General features: G+C 53.9%; 1 protein-coding gene across 2 annotated transcripts in view; it reads right to left on the reverse strand.

Moving 5' to 3' along the window:
- Positions 1-7,766, reverse strand: part of Kcnj6 (potassium inwardly rectifying channel subfamily J member 6) — a 224,706-nt gene extending 216,940 nt beyond the window's left edge. For both annotated transcript variants that reach the window (XM_055614870.1, XM_055614869.1), the window contains exon 1: positions 7,304-7,766. The gene's annotated coding sequence lies outside the window, so the exon portion shown is untranslated. The remainder of the gene's footprint in view (positions 1-7,303) is intronic.
- Between the last annotated feature and the right edge of the window lie 694 nt (positions 7,767-8,460).

Raw genomic sequence — 8,460 nt, forward strand, 5'->3', positions numbered from 1 at the left:
ACACACACACACACACACACACACACACACACACACACACACACACAAGCATAAATTGACTATGAGATGTTATTTAGTTGGAACGGTATGGTATTTAGAGTGGTCAAGAGTTCTTCAGCTCAGTTAAGTCCTCCATGGAAGGTATGTAGCGGTGGTATTTACTGTGTCAGGATGGGTTCTGCATGCTGTGGTTTTCGATCCTTCATGTGTGGCATGTGGGTGCATGTGTATGTGTGTTTGCATGATTGTTCAAGTGTTTGTGGGGCGGCATGTGTGTGCCTGAGGGTGACATCTCGAGTCTTTCTAGATTGCTCGTTATCTTTTTCGGTGTATTAGGGCCTCTCATTGAGCCCAGAGCCCTGGTCTGTTAGCCGGCTTGCTCAGGGTCTTCTGTCTCTGCCTTTGGAGAGCTGTAAGTGCAGGCAGGCCGATCCCCATCCCTTGTCTGAGGCTCGGACACCTGAGTTTGGGGAGCAGAGGGGAGGTGAGAGAGCTGGGCATGGTACAGCCGCCCCCTCTGCTCTTTCGGCAATTCCTGTTCATCTTCTTCCTTCTGTGACATCACTCAGCCCTAGCCCTGCCCCTCGCCTCTGATGGGAAGGTGAAAATCTCATTTCCCAAGGGCAATGCAACCCACTCCCCAAGAGGCAGACAGAGGCTCTGAAATGCCACTTGCAGAGTGAGTAGCTTGTTTGCAGGAGAGTGCGCGCAGGCTGCTGTTGGAGGCTGGACCCAAGCCCTCTGCGAGGGTCTAACCTACAGGCAGTTATGTGATAGCAAACAAAATGCAAATTGCCAGTCAACAGTGAGCGCCCAGTGCTGGGAGACGGCCTCCAGCTCTCCAGCGTGCTCAGAGGGCTGTGGGTGTGGGTGTCAGGGTTAGAAAGCCACCCCAGCAGCTCAGCAAGCACAAGTCAAACCATACCAATTTGCATCTCTTTTGTTAGGTACCATTGACACCCACTCCAGGAGTCAAAAGATCTCAACTGGTGTATTTCAAATGATAATCACCCAAGCTTGGCTTCAGGGCACCACCAAATTCTATCCCCTGAGAACCTTTTTTGCCGTTGAGTAGCTCTTCTGCTTGGCTTCCCCTTTCTTATTCCTGACCCGCATCAGGGTATGTCTTTGGTGCCACACATATAACAAAACATATATGCTGAGCTCTCCAGTGTGTGGCCTCTAGAAATTTTTTTTTTGTCCTGGGCAGAGTTAAGCTCTCATTTTTAGGTCTTTTGCAATTAGGTATGGCCTTAAAAAGACATTCGGAGAGGGTGGCCTTTTCTTACTCTTTTTTTGCGGGCAGGTGTTAACACTCAGAAGAACACGGAATTTGTGTTTAAAGTAACAGTGCTCATCCATCTAGGCCCCAGGGAGCCTCAGCAGAGCCAGGCTGCTGAGAAAAACCTCGGTCTTGTTAAATTGTTAAACTAGGATTTTCGCTGGTGGCAGTTACCCAACGGTGGTCCCCTTTCTCCCGGGAGGTTGAATCCAATCACCTGGGGAATACCTCAGACCACAGCATGGAATATTGCATGTGCATTGTTGTTAAACACGAACCAAGGATAACATCTGCGTTATAAATTAGGCAGAGTGAGAAATTAACAACAAGACTACGGAGAGTAAAATCGAACACAGTCCAGCAGAACTTGTGCGAATGCATGCTGTCCCCAAAGGCTTGACACAAATGTTTGCATTCAGACTGGGAAAGCTGAAAGCCCGGAAGGCCTTTGGATAAGGCCAGTGATGGCAAAACGGCATTCACAGCCTCACTAGGACAAAGACACGACAGTTTCTGCTGCTTGTAAAGTGCTTCCTTTGTGCTGGGTGTCGCCCTGGGCTGTACGTGGTAGGACGGTCTTCCTGGCACCCCTGTGGACATAGTTGTGTCATATTTCCACGGAGGAGACTCTGACTAGCATCACAGATTCCCGAGCTGCCCCTAGCTATCCACCTGCTGTGCTGTTCTTCGTTGTAAACCTTGCTTTAGGCTGGGTCTCAACATGCAGCCCTGCCTGGCCTGACGCTCTTTACATAGACCAAGCTGGTCTTGAACTCATAGAGATCTATCTACCCACCTCTGCTTCCCGAGTGTTGGGATTAAAGGTGTGTATCACCACCAGACTTTGTGCCCTGGAAGAAGAAGAAATCCGTGACTTCATCTTTGCTGAATGGCTTGTGTTATCTCACAGTGGAGAGAAGTGCATTTCTGTCCCATCAGCCACTGGCAATTGTGTGGCTTAGCTGACATTCTTCTTTCCCTTATCTAGGAACAGAGCGTTCCAGACCTGGCTGATCCTTCAGCCTGGATCTCTGAATGAAGAAGACATAGGGGCAGAGCCTCTATTGGCCAGCCAGGGAGGCTCAAGGGAGTAATGAGCCTTTGTTTTACAGCCAGTGTGGCCGCTATGACTCCACTGAATCCAGAGAGAAGAGACTAATACACTTAACCTCCATCTGAATACATTTATGGGACTCCAGAGCCACGACTCTTAACCAAGGAACAAACTGCCTGTCAAGCATGATGCCACACAGGGATTCCTGCTGGATGACAAGAAGGAAATAAAAGCAAACAAGTAAACAAACAAGCAGGCCACCCAGTCCTCACGTTGTGCAGGGAGAAGGGAGGTGCCTCTGAGGAGACTTTACCTGTTTCCCGCACAGGGCCTTACTGCTCGGGCTGTCTCACACACAGCTGCGGGATGTGGGTGTATCGCTCGCACACATACTTGCCAGTTCTTTTGTTAAGATTTGATGCCAGAAGTGATATCTCCGTAGCTGAGGGCTGGACTCCGGGGTGGAGGAGAGTTAGCTAAACTTTGCTCACTAAGGCATCATGAGCTCGTGATCCCAGATCAAAGCTGAGCAGCAGACACAGGCGTAAGGGGGTGGGGTAAAGGCTCTCAGCTGAGCTGGGATGGGCATGCCTAAGTGTGATCAAATCACCGTCTGGTTAAAATGCATTGAACTTTGTGTATCCCAGTTGGGAGGGTTGATAGACGGCCTGACTGAAGTCTGAATCCTGAACGCTCAGTGGCTCCGACGTTCATCACCGACAAGTCCTTCTCCAAGGGCTATCTGAGTAACTGTTGACTAATAAGAGAATGAACACAGTTGGTTTGGGGCGTGGCTGGAGGAAGGCTATGGATTGGGATGCATTTAAAGGTAGGTGTCCTCTATCAAAGACAGCCAACCTTGTCGCTAGCTAACGCTGTTGGAGGACATCAAGTCGGTGCATATTTGAGGGCCGGGATGAATCTTGAATTCCATCAGCGTGTTGACTGTGCTCACAAGGACCCCTTCCGAAAAGGATCCTAGCTATTGCTACAACAACCTATTTGCCATTATTCAAAACACATTTTATCCTAAATGGCTGCTTGCTATTTTGCTAGATTCCCAAATACTTCAAACACTGTGAATGGAGACTGCAAGTAAAAGGCAGCTTTTAATGGGTTGGAAGCATTTTGAAACTTTTTCAGCTTAACAACCAATTTTTACTTTCCTGATATGAACAATTTTTATAATTGAGTAAAATTCTAGGATGAGTTAGCTCTCTTTTGGCACTTACATGATAATTATTACAAAGTAAGGAAATAATAGGTATCATCTCATTAAGTTATAAATCTGAATTAAGTACATTTGAACACTCATTTCATCATGAGTTCTGATAAAAAACTGTGAAAATGTGATTTGGAAAGAAGGCTCACTCTGGAGGAAAGCAAAACCAGCTTCCTCTGTGCTTCTCCCATGGCCTGCTCTCCTCCCAAACCCATGTGTCACTTCTGTCTTATTCCATCAGGGGTGAGTTTCTGTCTGTTCTCTTTTAGGCAGAACTTTGCTTCATGCAGATTCCCGTCAGCACCAAGCCCTGGAGGGCAGACTCATTTTCTGTTTGGAAACATCAGGAGAGGGCACTAAGGTTTGATAAGGCTTTATTCACGCATTGTAATTGCCAGCTAGCCTTCCTGCGGTTTCATCTGGAGCTAGTTTTCTATATGAAACAACTGTGTGAAGTAGTGAAGGTTTGCAAGAGGACCGGAGGAACAGGGGAGAGAACAAAAGCATTTGCACAGCTCAGAGGAAACCATCAATTCGAGTCCTACAGATGCAGTGAAGGCCTGGGTCTCTCTCTCTCTCTCTCTCTCTCTCTCTCACACACACACACTGTTTGCTCACATTTCGGGAGCAGGAAAGAGAGGCATCAGTGTAGTCTTTGAAAAATGCAAAGCAGAACTGGCTCCCGGGGTGGGTCTTATGAAGCCATTCTCCTTAGCCAATCTGGCAATTAGTCTGGAGTGTGCTGTGGACTCCATAAGGACGGAATGGCACCGGGTCCAGTCATTAGCCACCAGGAAGTAAGCAAGCCACGGTTGGGAAACGAGTGCCCAACCTGAGCATGGAATCTGCCATGACTACAGGCTGCTGGCCGAGAAACCCATCGATTGTTACACAGAAGTCACTGCAACTAAAGATGGAGCCCGTTCCCATTCTTGGTTTATACACAGCCTTTCCTTTTCAGGCTTGTGGGAGAACCTTAAGACCGCATTCAGGCCACTCTCTTCATCTAACACCCTCCGTTACTGCTCGCCTCTAATCTCCGCTTTCCTTCTGTTGGGAACGGCAGATGGATCAAAGCCAGAGCACAGCCTGTTTAAGTCCCAAAATACTCTGCACATCACTTCTAGTTCAGATAACAAGCTGGATAAATTCAAACACGGATAAACTTGTCAATATCCATCAGGATCTGAAATTCAAAGAAAAAAACCACTGTAATCCCTCAGCCCTTTGCCCACGTCCGGAACACACAGCTCCACCTTCCCGTGTGCCTACGGGCAAGTTAGAGGGTCTGACAGCTATGCTCGCATGCCAACCACACCTGGAGCGCTCTGCACCCACTTTCCTCAGGGAACATCAACACGCCCTTGGCCTTGGAAAGCCCGGCTGCACGCCTAGTTGTGCCACGTTTACCTCTAAGCATCCCAAGTCGGCACCAACCCAGGGTCTCACACGAGGGACTCCTCAAGAGGAGGGTTCCCTTACGAGTGCTGCTGCCATTTCTACCCCCTAAACCTCAGCAAAGTGCCACAACCAACACCGTCCCACTGCACGGGGACGCCGCCGTTCAAGGCTTTGTCACTTGGCCTGCACTACTGTTTTCATCAGTCATAATCAGTGGGGGCTATGGCTGCTGAAGGAAAAGGCCAAGCAGAGGCCATCCAGGAGGGTTGAGTACTCACCTGAGCCACTGGCCAGATGAACCGAGTAACAAGAGGCGCCCACCCAGGCCCTCCCTGTTTATATCGCTAGGACCGGCTCCTTCCACCGTGCTGGTCTGTGGAAGCCTGGTGCCTCATTCATGCACTGTGCACAAGAGCTCACTCTCGGCTCCACCTCGCTAACCCGGGAGTCCTCATGGCTGCACAGAGGTTCAAGTGTCTCTCCACCCTCTTAGACCCCAGGACCCTAGGCAGGAGTTGGTTGGCTGGTTTACTGGCCAGGATGCCATCTTGGCACCTTTCCAACATCTATGTCCAAAAGGAGAGTGTGAGAATGTGAGAGTGTGAGAGGGACCCAAACCACTGGTGTTTTCTGAGTCAGACTCTTGGTTCAAATTCAACTTTTTTTTTGGGGGGGGGGTCAGGGTCTCTCTCTCTTTCTCCCTGTGTGTGTGTGTGTGTGTGTGTGTGCGTGTGCATGTGTGTGTTTCCCTCCACCGAGGAGGGATTTTTCTTGGTTCTTGGTCAGCTTTATCCACTTGCAGTTTCAGTGTTTGTTTTGAACAGTCTCTCTGAGGCACCGTCAGGGAACGGTTGGCTTGCTAACTCCACATCATCCCGTGGATAATCCTACGCCCTGTCCGCCTGAGCAGGGAATTTTACAGAGCGCGCTGCCTTCTCAAGACCACAAGCTCTAGAGCTTGCTGGCTGGGACAGTCAGGCCCTCCGTACTGCCCTGGCCTTGGTGCTGAACCCGGAATCTGCTCAGAAGAGAGCGTGGCCGCGTCTAAGTGCCCTGGGGGGGGGGGGGAGGATCACCGCTAGGAGCTTGGCCCAGTTGCTGCCCTGGGACCCCCTCGGGGCACACGGTGGGCATATCTTTGCTTGGAGCCAAGAAAGTTTTGTCCACCGTTTTTTTCCCTGTCACTGGAGCTGCTGTGTCCCCTCCCACCTGGGTCGCCATGGAGACTCAGCTCCTTCCTTCTCCAGGCAAAATGGGCGAAGCTTAGTTAGCTGAGCCCTGGCTGTAGCAAGCCCACTTTCCCGGACATTGCCCTACTCCATCTTTCAGCAGAAGAGAAAGGTAGCCGGGGCACAGTGCTCGCAGGGAAGTGGCTAACGTGGCTGCCAGTGAGCTCCCCAGGACCCCGGAGACTTTGGGTAAAGCAGCTGGGGGCTCATTAAAAATGTAATAAATCGCCAGCTCCCCGGCACAGGGGCATTTCTGCTCTCTCTCTCTCTCTCTCTCTCTCTCTCTCAGAAGGGGTTCTTTGGAAATTCCTGTTATTCTGTGGTCAGCCCCCCTACGGCTCTCCACAGCGAGCCCCGTCTATACCTGTGGATCCGCCAGGGCTTCGTTAGGCTTGGGGACCGTGAATGCCACTTCGGCTAGAATCTAACCCAAGCGCAACGTCCTGAGGAAGACAGCCCCAGGAGGGAGGCTAAGTCAGGGTCACCCAGTCCCTGAATGGCACGGACACTTCGTTTGACCCGAGGCGCCCGTCCTTTCGCTTAGTTTACTTGTGGGGACATCTCAGTCCGTGCCTTCAGCCAGCACGCCACATCGCGGGGTTGCTGATGAAGACGCGGAGTCCTCCCTGGCTTCCTCCTCCCTTCCGCTCACTTTTCCGCCTTCGCATCCTCTCCTCTTTATGCCCAAACAGAACAAGGCTACAGCCGCCACCGAGACAATGGGCTCTTCTAACTCTGCCGCCTGCACCCGCGGCTCCTGCCTGCCACCTCGCCCGAGCGTCTGCTCTTCACCGGAGGTGCGAAATGAGGTCCACAGGACCTGCCCGGTCTGCAGCGCCCAGGGCAGCGGACCCCTCCTCCCGCCACCCCCAGGCGAGTTTTTAAGCTGTAATGAAACCCCCCCCCGAGACACATTTTCTTTGGTTATGTAACTGGCTTCTCCTGCCTCCGGTGGACTCCGGCATCGTGCCTCGGCGGAGCGGGGGAAGCATGCGGCCACAGTGGGGCGGGGGACCCGCGAGCCGGGCCCGGAGGCTGGGGAGGCCAGGGCGCGGAACATCTGGCCGGGACCCGCGCCAGCGCCTCGCCTTCCAGCGAGTCAGCGCGCCGCTTACCGTGTGGCGGGCGGGGTGGCTCACTCCATCGCGATCGCCTCTCGGGAGCGGAGCGAGCTCTCGCCGTTCACTCCCCGGCGGGTGGCGAGGGAAGAAGCCGCAGAAAGGAGAGGAGAGCGCAGCTGGAGCGGAGAGTCTAATTCCACAGCAGCCGCGGCAGGCTGTCGGGAGACTCCATTCTGCTGCTCGCGCTCGATCCGGCCCGGCCCGGCTCGCCGGTCCCGCGGGTCCCCACCCTCCGCCCGCCCAACCTCTCCAGCCGGGAGCTGCCGTCTAGCGACTGGCTCCCTCTGGCTGGAGGGCTGGGCGCTGGGGCCTCGGAGGGGCAGGGGAGCGCGCGTGGGCAGGGGCGGAGCGGAGCCGGCTGCCAGGAGACCGCGGGCAGCCTGGAGTGGCCGGGGCCAAAAGCCTTCTGGAGGAGCCGAGGGCCAGACCCAGCGGGAGACGTCACGAGAGCCGCGGATTCGGTGGATGCTCTGGGCTCCGGCCCGGCGGCCGAGCCGCGCTGTCCGCGCACGAAGCGACGCGGCTCCGGAGAACAGCAGCGCCGCGCGCTGGAGAGCAGAGGCGGCGCAGCGGGGCCAGGCTCGGGGGCCACCGGCGGGGGCACAGAGCGGGGCTCCCACCCGGCCACCCTCCCCAGCCCGGCCTCGCTCTCTGTTTGACCTGCGGTGCAACGGCAAACGGGGGTGCCTCGTGCTGGGGGAGCCTCTGGGGCTTAGATCCCCGGGGACCCCATCCGTCTAAGTCACCAATAAGTCCCCAACTCCGCCATCAGTTTGTGACTGCTTGTTGCAGCTTCTCTGGAGGCTTCCAGGAGATGTGAAGTGTGTGTGTGTGTGTGTGTGTGTGTGTGTGTGTGTGTGTGTGTGTGTGTGTTCTAAGTTACCTCCCACTGGGCTGTAACCCCCCCCCCCCCAGCTCACGTGGTCAGCACAGTGCGGAGGGGGCGCGGCCAGCCAGCCAGAACCCCAGGGCTCCGCTTACGCTGATCTGATCAGGTCCCGGCTCTGTTCTGTCTGCCCTCTCCACAGCTCCCGGCACCCAGCTGCCGCCTGCACCCTGCTTTGGTCATCCTTTTCCGAGCTGTTCCAGAGAAAGGATGAGGGCTTCCCCAGCCTAACCCCGATCGCCCGGGACACACACCTGCCTTGTGT

The sequence above is a fragment of the Psammomys obesus genome, unplaced genomic scaffold, assembly GCF_907164565.1.
Source record: "Psammomys obesus unplaced genomic scaffold, mPsaObe1.curated_primary_1811, whole genome shotgun sequence".
Lineage (NCBI taxonomy): Eukaryota > Metazoa > Chordata > Mammalia > Rodentia > Muridae > Psammomys > Psammomys obesus.